Here is a 10,256-nt window from a genome sequence, read left to right on the forward strand (position 1 = left end):
AATTTATGCTAAGTTCTCTTTTTTCTAAATTCCTTATCCATCACCACCACCCCTGCTATTTCTTGATTCTCAGGAAGAACTGCTGATTAAAGAATACTAAAACTTAGATCTTATTTGAATAATTTTTAAAACATCCAGAGTATTAACCCTAGCTGAAAACCTGATAACATTATATTTAATGTACATTGGTGAGATAATATTAAAGATAATTTAATATTCTTTCCAAAATATTTCTATCCATCTACTAAAATTACTAATTCAATTCTTAATAATGCATATATTTTTTTCATACGGTATCATCTATACCAGAGCAGACCCATCATAGAATTTTACAAATGAAGGCCAGATAATACAGGTTTGTGTTTTTTCCGCTGTTTTCTTTGAGTCATAGGTCATGAGAGAGCTATTTCTGGTCTTAATCACATTCCCTAGGCATCTAGCAGAATGTCCAAATCACAACTATTTGGGGGTTACTTGATATGCATAAGAAATTCATAAACCAATATTGTAGCCCATATCATAAAAGCAAGTCATTAAGGAAAATAAAAATATCTGAAAATAGAGAGCACCTGGCACCTAATAATATATATATGTACATATATATATCTTCTCGTTTTCCTATATTTAAAATGTATAACAAAGTTATTAGAAGGTGACTATTATGTGCATATTTCTTTATAATTGTGTATTAGAAAATTCAGTAAATGACTTTCTACTTCATGATAAGACATGACTTATAATTTTAAACATTAACAGATGACTACTTTAGGCTTATTAGTCACTACAAAATATGCAGTGTTAAAGAGAATCCTTACTGTGTACAAATAGATCCTTTAAAATTTGGGGGGATAATCAACCATTTCAATTTGTTTGTAGGACAGTCTATTATATCTTTGTGTGAGTGTATGGAATAGCTCTATTGACCAGTTTCAATGAAAATTTTTAAACCATAAAATTGAGAGATATTTTGGGAACTCTTCCATCAATAATTTATTCAACAACAACTTATTAAGCAACTAATATTTGCCAAGCACTCTGCTAGGTACTTATAAAGGGTATGGATAGATGTAAGGATGGATGGAAGGAAGGAAGGAAGGAAGGAAGGAAGGAAGGAAGGAAGGAAGGAAGGAAGGAAGGAAGGAAGGAAGGAAGGAAGAAAGGAAGGAAGGAAGGAAGGAAAGAAGGAAGGAAGGAAGGAAGGAAGGAAGGAAGGAAGGAAGGAAGGAAGGAAAATAAGGAAGAAGCGCAAGCATAAAAAAATATCCAGAAGATATTTTGTATTAAAACAACAACAACAACAAAAAGAATTCTGTCACTCAAATCACTAGAAAATCTTGAGAAACTATTTCTATTCAGTAAAATGAATTCTTGTTTTTGATTATGTAGACAAAATAACCCAGTTCTAGTAGAATGATTCACAATTTCCGTCCCTTTTCCTAGGATGATACATAATGTACTGAGTATCTTAGATGTTATTGAAACAGATGGTTTGCACTGTCCCAGATGTGGGGGCTGCTGTCTAACTCCATTTAAACACCATCCTAATATATCCAATACCTAGGAGCCTCATGGGCATCTTATAGTTAGATAATGGTTTTAGGAGATACTGTTTCATTGTTTAGATGGTTGACCTGCCATGACCTTCAATATGGTCTAATGTTTCTTCTTTAGAGTAGGTACAGAAATAATTGACACTAGTATTTCATTAAGAGATTTTGAGATGTAAAGATCACTTGAATGTTTTGAATTCCTTGTAAGAAAGGTTGGAATGAAAAGCTAATTAATTAGACTCCCACATTTTAGGGCCTTAGATCATATCCACCTTCTATCTGAATTTTAAAGATGTAGAGTGTTTCGAAATACTATTAAATACTTAAATATTTAATCTGTAAATCTCCATTTCCTTTTCTGTTCTCTCTATAGGATTCCCACAAGTCTTAGTATAGTTTTAAAGTTATTAAGGCTTTAAAACTGCACTGTGAATTTTGGGACAACGTGTAAATGAAAAGCAGTCCTTAATGGAGTAGGTAGTGATTCATTCATTGTTGCTCTTTTAGCATTTAACATGATGCCAACAATGATATAAGATGTTAGGTAGTTATTCCACTTTAGTTAATAACTTATTTTTTCTTCTTAGAATAATAAAATCTTTCTTACCATCATATTTCCTTTTTAGGATATTAGATCTAAAGAGGGAAAGGATATCAGAGTATGTCTGGTCCAACCTCCCCATTTTACCAGGGAGGAAATAGGTACATGGAAGTGAAAATGTACTTACCCTGTAATAGAAGGGAGATTTGAACCCAGGGTTCGTGACTCTAGTATCAGTGCTTTTCCCACTAAAACATACTGCTTATTTTTGTTTAAAAGTTGTATAACTTAATAATGTCAAATTTTTGACAAAGTAGTAGATGTGTATTACAACATACACACTTTAGGATCTTTTTGTGTTAGTGTGATTATTCCTTTCACCATTGCTGACTGAAACCCCCACCCCAAAACTGATGGTTTATACTAGTGTGAAAAAAAAATGATCTTCTGATGGGAAGCCTAGGTAGACTGGTCTTTGGATAATAAGCATCTAGATTATTGGGTATTCCCAGAGACATCCATTTCCCATCTAAGTGGGGCTGTAATGAAGAAGGAATAACAGTTCACACTTATGTGGAAAACACACATATACATATATGATGTATTTTAATATACATATATGGAAACATATCCAATGAATCTTTGATCCTTAAAGTAAATCTATAGTTACTATTATCCACATTTTATAGTTTAAGAAACTGAATCTTAGAGCAGTTTAGTAACTTGCCCTTAGTCAGAGAACTTCTTTGTGTCAAAGACAGTATTTAGACATGGTTTCCTCCTGAAGACATGTCCAAACATTTAACCCTGCACCAAACTTCCTTGGCTAAAGTAATTGCTTTAAATGACCAATAAGGTACATTTTTAAAAAATAGAAAATCCATATTTGTTGCTACCTCTACTTAGTAATTCACTGTTTTCATTTGTTTCGCATAATTTTTTGTTTGCTTTGGTTTGTTTTGGAGCCAGTTGTTTCAAAGTATTGAGAGAGGTTCTCCTGATTCCCTGTGTGCCCTGGGAAAGAATAGAAGCTGGGTTAAAAAGCAGCAGAGAATATGCAAAGGACAAAGTTGTCTCATGTCCGTTGAGCAATGTGAAAGCGGGGCATGTGTTCTGCATACTAAAAATCTGCAGCATTGAGGAGGTTGTGATCTGGGAGGTGCTGGGAAGCATTAAGGCAAAAAAAAAAAAAGAAAAGAAAAAGAAAGAAATCAGCGGCACCACATGCTTCCTTCAAGGATGTGGGTTCCTCTAGGAATCAGGAAAGTGTAAAAGAACGTCTTTTCTGTCAAGTTATGAAATAAGCCCTTTGGTGAATTCTCAAGTGCATACCAGACCCAGGGAAATGTGTAACATACCAATATTCACTGTGTACAATTGAATACTGACCAAGAAAGGACATAAAACGGGCAATTATGATGTCACAGAAACATTTTGGAACATTCATTGCAAGAAACCCAAAACAAAAAAAACCACAAAACAAAAACTATACTTTATGGGTAAAGAAAAGCTTAGAATCAACTGATTGTACATATTTAATAAACTGTGATCCTCAAATACAGTGTTCAAAGGGGGGAAAGAAAAGAATGATTCCAGCCCTTTCAACCCTGAGTTTGCCACCTCCTTTCCTACCATTAATATTTAACACAGTACCCTCCTGTCCACTGATACAGATTTGGAGAAGGTGAGGTAGAGGGAAAGGAGAGAGGTGGGAATTGAGAAAGACACAAATTGTCTTAGCTTTGGCACAGTATCAACAAGGCCACTTAAAGAAGAATGGGACTAAGTCCCTATGGTGTGACTGGAAAGATGAGAACTTTCCCTTGTTCGGGTGTTCTTAATGTCGGTCCCTTGAACCTGTTTTTGTTTTAAATTTAAATAATTCTATTTAAACATTTTTTTTGTGATTCTCTCTATATTATGTATTTTAAAACATCATTGACCTAACAAGAGTCCGTGACACACACACAAAAGCTTTAAGAACCCCTGGCCTTGATGTTTAACCTGGAGAAGTTGAAGATCTGGGACGCAGACATGCACTCTAGAGTGACTGCCACTAAAAAGAAATTGGATTCTTTGAGAATATTTAGGGTTTCCCCCAACAGATGCTAGGGGGCTCTTTGTATCCTATAGAACGTACCTAAAGGGCACCAGCAATTAGCCCAAATAAAGGCCCTTTGACCTGCTATTCTAAGTGTTCCCTTTACACAGGAAGTCAATGCATCCTCAAACGATTCTTGGTCTCCTTACCAAAATGGCAAAAGTACATAATACAGTGAGGAGAGAAAGTGTAACAGCTACAAATCTTACCTTGGAAGAAGAACACATGACATTTGCTACTTCCTCAGACACTTATATGATCATGGACAATTTCTTACTGACTTAGTTCCTCATCTACAAAATGAAAATGGGAACAATGATATTCTATTTCCTACCTGCCTCTCAGAGTTACAAAGAAAATTTGCAAACCTTCAAATGTTACATAAATACATTTCTTGTTATTGATTATAATGACTGTGAACTAATATGGTTTCCAAAGAAGGGGAACTTACTGGTTTTCCAGGTAGCCCACACCACTTAACCTCAGTTCACCTGTTTACACTTTTTTTTCATTGTTTCTGTTTCTGCCTTTTGGGGCCAAATACAACAATTATGTTCTTATTTTCACATGACAGCCCTTCAAATACTTGAAGATAGCTTTTATCTTTCCCCTTTATCTCTTCTTTTTTTCCAATTTAAACAATCTCTTCAACAGATGTTACTGTGACCTGGACTCGAGGTCTTTCACTCTCCTGATTTTACTCCTCCAGATTTTCCAGTTTGTTAATGTCGCTCTTAAACCTTTGGTGCCCAAACTCAATGCAATCCTCCTGATGAGATCTGAGAAAGGCAGAATACAATGTGACTACAACATCCCTATTCCTGGAAGTTATAAAGGTAATGGGGAAAAGGGCCAGACAGTTTTAGGAAGGATGGTTCTTGGTGAGGTCTATCTGATTGGTTTCCCATTTCTTAAGTTATAGGCAGGTGTGGGCCAAATGGCTAAGAAGTTAGATTTTTCTGAAAGAAAATTTCAAGATAGGGAGGATCTAGAGAATGGGGTGTGAGGTGCCAGGCAAAATGAAGGGTTGGGGGTGGGGCATATCTTTAGAATAGAGACAACTTGTGCCAGGATAGGACCTAAACATAATAGTATTTTCTGAACTACCGAACTAAGCATAATAGAATTTCATCTTTATTTTTATAAAATTTCATTTTATGGGATTCTTCTGGCTATTGTAATCTGTTATGCCCTTTTTTCATTCTGATTTACCCAATATATTAACTATCGCACATGAAGAAGTAGCTTTACTCCTTTCCAAAGCTAACCCTTATACCCACTTAAGTCATCCCATTCAATCTTGGTTCCTCCAAAATAGCACCCCTCTATTACTCCTCATTCTATCACTTATTTTCAATCTCTTCCCATCCACTGGCTCCTTCTTCACTGCCTACAACCATGGCTGTAACTGCCAAACCTGAAAAAAAAACAATCCTTTTTTGATCCTTCCACCCTGTTAACTATTGTCCTGTTATCTCTTCTGCCTTTGTGACTAAATACTTGAAAAGGCTACATACAATAGGTGTTTCCACTTTCTCTATCACTCTCTTTTTAACTTCTTACAATCTAAATTCTGACCTTATCAATCCAAAGAAATTTCTCTTTTCAAAATTACTGATGATCTCTTAGTTGTCAAATCCAGTGACCCTTTCTCAATCCTTATTCTCCTCTATCTTTCTGCAGCATTTGACACAGTTCATCATCCTCTCCTTGATACTCTCTTCTCTCTAGGCTTTCAGTACACCACTCTCTCCTGGTTCTCTTCCTGACTATCTAACTGCTCCTTCTCTGTCTCTTCAGGATTGCTTTTTTTTTTTCTAGACCTCACTCTCTAAAGTTCTGAATTGACATCTTTCTCTTCTCCCTCTATACCACTTCAGTTGATCTCACCAGTTCCCATGGATTTAATTATCCTCTCTGTGCTGACAATATTCAAAACTACCTATCCTGTCCAAGTTTCTCTGTTGATCTCCAGTATCATACCTCCAATGCCTTTCTAATGATCTCAAGCTGTATTTCTAATATGTCTTAAACTCATGTCCAAAACAGAAATCATCACCTTCCCCCCTAAACCTTCTCTAGCTCCCCTTTCCTATTATGGTAGAGGGCAACACTATCCTCCTAGTTCCTCAAGCTTGCAACATTAGTATCATCCTTGAACCCTCATTATCTTTCACCCTCATGCCTACCCCAACCCTCATCTTCAATATGTTAGCAAGACTTGGCAATTTTAGGGTGGCTAAGTGGTGCAATGAGTCCTGGAGTCAGTAGGACCTGGGTTTGGATCTGGCCTCAGACACAAAAACTAGCCATGTGACCTTGGGCAAGTCAACCCCAATTTCCCTGCAAAAAGCAAAAGAAAAAAGGACTCGCCAATTTTGCCTTTGCAACATCTCTCCAGTATTCCCACTTTGCATCTCTGATGCTGCCACCACATGACCTCATCACCGCAGGTGTGCATTATTTCAATAGACTACTAATGAGTCTGCTACCTTAAATTTCTCTCTAGACCAAACCATCTTCTATTCAGCTACCAAAGTGATTTTTCCTAAAATGCATGCCCCACATGTCACCACATTCCACCCCCATTCAAGAAATTGCAATGGTTTCCTCATGCACCAAAGATCAAATACAAAATCCTCATCCTGGTGCTCAAAATGCTTCATAATCTAGTTTTCTCCCCCCTTTCTGTCTTTTTCCACCTTATTCCCTATCATGAACTCTTCAATTCAGCGACATCATCCTTTTTGTTCTTCAGCAAACAAAACATTCCATCTTATGGCTCTGGATATTTCTTTCTCATGCCCACAAAGTTTTCCCTTTTCATTTCCACTTACTACCTTCCCCGAATTCCTTCAAACCCCAACTAGAATCCCATCGTCTTCAGGGAGCTTTTCCAAACTCCTCTTAACTCTGCTGAGTGCTCTTTCTTAATTATTTCCTATTTGTCTTGTATACAGCTTGTTTTCTGACCCATTAGATTGTAAGCTCCTTTAGGGCAGGGACTATCTTTTGCCTCTTTTTATATACCAAGTGCTTAGCATGGTACCTGGCATATGGTAAGTGCTTAATAAATGTTTATTGATTTAGTGTTTATCAACTGACTCACCCTCTCCAATTAATGAACAAGAATTTATTATATAGGGGTGGCCAGGTAGCACAGTGAGTAAGAGTACTGGCCCCAGAGTTGGGATGACCTGGGATCGAATCTGGGCTCAGATACTTAGCACCCACCCAGAAACACCTGGCCATGTAACCTTGAGCAAGTTGCTTAACCCCAATTGCTTAGGGGTGGCCAGGTGGCTCAGTGAGTAAGAGCACTGGCCCTAGAGTCAGGATGACCTGGGATCGAATCTGGGCTGAGATACTTACCACCACACCCAGAAATAACTGACCATGTAACCTTGAGCAAGTTACTTTATCCCAATTGCTTTAAAAAGAAAAAGAATTTATTACATATCTTCTTTGTTCCAAGTACTTTGCTAGGTGGTAGGTATATAAAGATGAAATATATTTTGCTAGTCATAGAATTTTCATTTTATATTGGAAACAATATGTACCTATACGTGTGTGTATTTCCATGTTTCCCACAGGGCATAATGTATTAAGAGAAGGAAGAGTTAGAAAAGGAGATGCTATCCCTGACTCCCTTGCTTTACAATGTTTTGGGGGAGACAATTATACTTCAGGAAACAACCTGTTGACCACCCAAGACAATATCATCATAACAAATCAACAAATATTTATCAAGCACCAACTTGCTGTAAAACATTGTAAGGTCCTATAATCAAGATTATGTAGTACAAAACTGTTCATATTACAGGATTAAATGTATATGAACAATTAAGGATCTAATAATGGAACTTTGTGAAGCTATTATCATGGGGCTAACAAGCAGATATAGGTTTGTAAGGTAAGAAAAAATCACCTGGAGCCCACCAGTCCCTCCAAATTCATTGTAATGAAATACCAATTGTTATCTTTGTGTGTAAGAGAAATGGCTGCAGACTCCTCAATTCTATATTTTTTTCTTTTTTTTCTAAGTTTGAAACCCACTATTTTCCAATCCTTAAAACCAGAGTTTCCTTACTCAGCAATGCTTTTGATGTCCCCTTTGAGTTCTATATTACAATGCTTAATTTCTGAAGTATATCCACAAACTCCTTTGTATTACATTTATTTGGAAGGTCTCAGCATTCTTGGGAAATAGTTGGAAACTTCAAATAATGAAGAATGCAACTTCTGCTTTGGTCTATGTCCTTCTGAAGAATGTTGTTCAAACAAACTTTGGGATGGGTCTGCTTTCCCTTGTGTTGTCAAATGGTATATGAGAATTTCATTGCATGCCACATATTAAAGTCAGTTCCTCATATGGTGCTTTGAAATGTAGTGGTTAATATTATTGTTAGCAGACTGATGAACAGGAAACTATAAAACTCAGATTAGATCTTGGTTTATTGGCAATGGCATAGCCGATTCCCTAAACTTCAAGGCAACTGTGAGAGACAGAGAAAGAGACAGAGAGAGAGAGAGAGAGAGAGAGAGAGAGAGAGAGAGAGAGAGAGAGAGAGAGAGAGAGAGAGAGAGAGAGAGAATGGATAATGTCAAGGCAATTATACAAGAGACAGAGATGGATAATGAATAAACTACTATGAAGAATGCAGGGTTACAGCTTAAAATGTTTTTTTTTTTAAGAATCATCTTAGTTGTGAATAAAATATTCCTTTGCTGTAAAATCACTCATAAAATAATGAATAGAAATAAATTACATGTGCAAAGAGGCCTTAGAGATCACTTTGGCCCACAATACCTCTCATATCGTGGTATAGTTTCTTTATTAAAAATCAGGAAAATGTGGATTCAAACATAACTTTTGACATTTAGAATCTGTGTTGTCATGGGTAAGGTGCTAAAATTTTCTGAGCCTGAGTTTTTTTATCTGAATGAGGATAATACTTCCCATAACACTAGCTTTCTATTGTTGTTATGTGGGACTCACATAAAAAAAAATGCATGTAGTATGTTTTACAAACGTTGAAATGCTGTATTGGGGAAGCTAGTTGGCACATTGGAGTGAACACTGGCCCTGGACTCAGGAGGACCAACCTCATACACCGCTGGGCAAGTAACTTAATCCTAATTCCTTCCCCCATCAAAAAAAGTGTGATTTGAATATCAGTTGTGATTATTACCATCTAGTCCAACATCATCATTTTGCAGATAGAGAAACTAAAGCTTAAAGAGGTTAAATTACTTGCACAAGATCACACAGCTAATAAGTGGGAGAGCTATGATTTCAAGCCAAGTCCTCTGACTCTAATTCCATTTTTCTTGCTACATTTTTTTACGTTAAAATTTAAATAAACATTAAAAATCAAAACACTTCCATTTCCAATAAAATACCTTTTATTTGTTAGCATCTACATTGTCTTTCATTTAAATTAGTAAGTTCTAAAATATTCATACATTTAACATTATAACTTCTTCTTCCTCTTTGTTCTCCCTGCCTCAAGTCTCTCTCTACTCCAGACTACCTTCCTCATAGATGCTAAAGTGATTTTTCTAAAGCACGGGTATATCATACCATTATAATGTTTAATAAACGATAGGGTCCTCCTTCATTGCTTTTAGACTTTGACATTTGTGGTTATGGTTTGTCCTTTGCTCTCAAGGAGGACCATGACATCAGGGAGATGATGACATGAGTTGCAATTCGATTGGATTTGACTGAATGAGGGCTGTGCAAGGTCCCCAGCCTCATTGTCTCCTCCAGAACCATTTAGGTCCAGTAGCTATTTATAGATCAGGATGACTAGAGATGGTCCAAGATGCAGTGGAAGACCTTATCAAAGTGAGAACTTGGAAAGACTTTAGCTTAAAATGATCAACACCCATTCAGTGAATAGGCCTCTTGGTCCCTTAAAAAAATCAAACTGGCAGGGGAAGACCCTCAGGGTTGCTGGTCAAAAGAGAAACATTTGCTGCTTCCATTCACTCTGAGTCAAGAGGGCCCCAAAATAACCATTAAGTGGTGCTTGGGGAGGGAACTATTGTTGTCTAATCA

Source organism: Petaurus breviceps, unplaced genomic scaffold (assembly GCF_028583685.1).
Source record: "Petaurus breviceps papuanus isolate PSGF00001 unplaced genomic scaffold, PetGlider_PUasm1.0 151, whole genome shotgun sequence".
Classification (NCBI taxonomy): Eukaryota; Metazoa; Chordata; class Mammalia; order Diprotodontia; family Petauridae; genus Petaurus; species Petaurus breviceps.